This window comes from Hordeum vulgare, chromosome 2H, assembly GCF_904849725.1.
Source record: "Hordeum vulgare subsp. vulgare chromosome 2H, MorexV3_pseudomolecules_assembly, whole genome shotgun sequence".
NCBI classification, from domain to species: Eukaryota; Viridiplantae; Streptophyta; class Magnoliopsida; order Poales; family Poaceae; genus Hordeum; species Hordeum vulgare.
Genome location: NC_058519.1, coordinates 567,518,691 through 567,521,973, shown reverse-complemented (window position 1 = coordinate 567,521,973; position 3,283 = coordinate 567,518,691).

The following is a 3,283-nucleotide window of genomic DNA, read 5'->3' as shown; positions in this document are numbered from 1 at the left end:
TACCTCCATAGACAACACCTTTAGAACGGTTCAGGTTCAACCATTGAGCTACTATAGCGCCCAAGCTATAAGTTTTATCATTATAAAGGGTTTCGTGCAAGACCACAAGATCTGGGGAACTAAGTGACCCAGCTTTCCCACGGCCAATCAAACATTTTCCCACAAATAATGAGAAGTACCGAAGCACGGGAAAATGAATGCTAGCAGCTCTAGCACAAGACACTCCTCTCTCATCTCCTACAAAAATAGTATCGATGAAAGCTTCCAAGTCCCATGGACGAGGTTCATGAATATCCCCAACGTAAGGCAATTTGCAAACATTGCAGAAATCCTGAAGTGACATGCGCTGGGGGATATCATAAAGTTTGAACTCAACCATAGGAGGATTCTTCCTCGGATAGAAGTGAAAGCTTTGTACGAAGATATTAGTGAGGAGGAGGTATTGCGGACACTTATCTTCGATGAAGGCGGTAAGGCCTGTGTTATCCACCATGTGATAAAAGTCCTCATAAATTCTAGCGGCGCGTAAGAACATGTCGCTTGGCCACTCGCACGCTCGAACTTCTGCGACTCGAGGGACCAGATACTTGGGCTTCTTCTCACTCCCATCATCCTTGGGGTCACGGCTTGACGAGCCTCTTAAGAACCTCCTCATCTTTTCCCTTTTCTATCTCTGAAAATTTCTGAAATTTTTAGTGATTCTAAGGAAAAGTGAATAAGGCTCAACTAAACTCATAGCAACTACTCCCACAAGTGCCTAGGGACCATATTACGCATCAAAACTACTTGGGACCAGCTAAAATCAGCATGCAAAGCTCAAGAACATGGTCACCAAGGCAGCAAAAATACGCGGAGTATAAGGCACTAGAGCAAAAACTAATTGGACCAATGGAGAAGTCACTTACCAAGGAGTAATTTCCCCAAAACAGTTCGGAGAATGGTAATTTGAGCAAAGAGATCGAAAATCCGAGAGAGAGGAGCAAGAACACGGGTTTGAGCTGCGAAACGATTTTTTCTGGAGGTAGGAGAATCAGATGAGAGCAAGAATGAATGGAGGGGGTGCCTGTGGGCCCCACAAGCCTGGGTGGCGCAGCCAGGGGGTTCCCGCGCCCCTAGAGCTTGTGGCCCACTGGTGCAGCCCCCAGACAAGCTCTTTGTCTCAGTATTTTTCATAAATTCCAGAAAAAATCATACTTGATTTTCAGGACGTTCGGAGAACTTTTATTTTTGGGGTATTTTTCTACCGGACGCTAAAACAGAAAACATGGAAAACTAAACTAAATCTATCATCTTTCTTCTAAGCAACCTAAAGTGAAAGCTTGGAACAGAGGTTTGTGACTCCTCGATTCATCCATCTCATGGTCATCGAAAGAAATCCGTCAATGGGGTTGATCAAGTCTCCTTGACAAAACTTTTCAAATCGCAAACGAAGACGGAGAATTTTCGAATAGTCACTAGGTCACTGATGACCCACAAGTATAGGGGATCAATCGTAGTCCTTTCGATAAGTAAGAGTGTCGAACCCAATGAGGAGCAGAAGGCTCTGATAAACGGTTTTCAGCAAGGCAATAACTGCAAGCACTGAAAGTAGTGGTAACAAGTGAAGCTGTAGTGAGGTGAAACATAGCTGGTGAAAAGTAACAAGTAACAAGTAATAGTAATGGTGCAGCAAAGTGGCCCAATCCCTTTTGTAGCAAGGGACAAGCCTGAACAAAGTCTTATAGGAGGAAAAACGCTCCCGAGGACACACGGGAATTTCTGTCATGCTAGTTTCATCATGTTCATATGATTCACGTTCGTTAATTTGATAGTTTGATATGTGGGTGGACCGGCACTTGGGTACTGCCCTTACTTGGACAAGCATCCCACTTATGATCAACCCCTCTCGCAAGCATCCGCAACTACGAAAGAAGAATTAAGACAACGTCTAACCATATCATTAAACTAGTGGATCCAAATCAGCCCCTTATGAAGCAACGCATAGACCGGGGTTTAAGCTTGTGTCACTCTAGCAACCCATCATCTACTTACTACTCCCCAATGCCTTCCTCTAGGCCCAAATAATGGTGAAGTGTTATGTAGTCGACATTCACATATCAATATACCGAACGAATACCAAATTCACATGACTATTATTAGCATGACTTATCCCATGTCCTCAGGAACAAAAGTAACTACTCACAAAGCATAATCATAATCATGACCAGAACATAAACTCTTCCACTAAGTAATCCAACTAGCATCAACTACAAAGAATAATCAACACTACTAGCAACCTTACAAGTACCAATCGGAGTCACGAGACGGAGATTGGTTACAAGAGACGAACTAGGGTTTGGAGAAGAGATGGTGCTGATGAATATGTTGATTGAGATGACTCCCGCCCGACGGGAGGAGTGTTGGTGATGACGATGGCGACGATTTCCCCCTCCGGGAGGGAAGTTTCCCCGGCAGGATCGTCCTGTCGGAGCTCTAGATTGGTTCTGCTCAAGTTCCACCTCGTGGCGGCGAAGAATCCACGAAAAACCTCCTCTCTGATTTTTTTCTGGACGAAACCCTTCATATAGCAGAAGAGGGGGGCCTGTGGGCCACCAGGGTGCCCACAAGCCCTGTTGCCGTGGCGAGGGGGGCAGGCCGCGGCCACCAGGCTTGTGGGCCCCTGGCAGCTCCCCTCTGGCACTTCTTTCGCCAAATGTTTTTTATATAATCCCAAAAAAATCCACGTTGATTTTCAGCGCATTTGGAGTTGCGCAGAATAGAGGACTCAAACTTGCTCCTTTTCCACTCTAGAATTCCAGCTACCGGTATTCTCCCTCTTCAAATAAAACTTGCAAAATAAGAGAGAAAAGGCATAACTATGGTACCACAAAGTATAATAACAGTCCATAAAGTGATAAATATCAACATGAAAGCATGATGCAAAATGGACGTATCAATCACCTCAATGGGGATGTGTATCTCCCCAACAAGCAAATCATACTTCATCTTGACACAGGGAATAGGGCATTCAAAGCTCCCAATAAGAATCGATGAAGTTTTTTCGATAGCATTGACGCAATGTACTCGATATTGTTCTTCGGAAAGTGTACCGTATGCTCATTACCGTTGACATGGAAAGTGACATTGCCTTTGTTGCAATCTATAACAGTTCCTACAGTGTTTAAAAAGGGTCTTCCGAGGATGACTGCCATGGCATCGTCCTCGGGAATATCCAAGATAACAAAGTCTGTTAAGATAGTGGTGTTAGCAACCACAACAGGCACATCCTCGCAAATGCCGATAG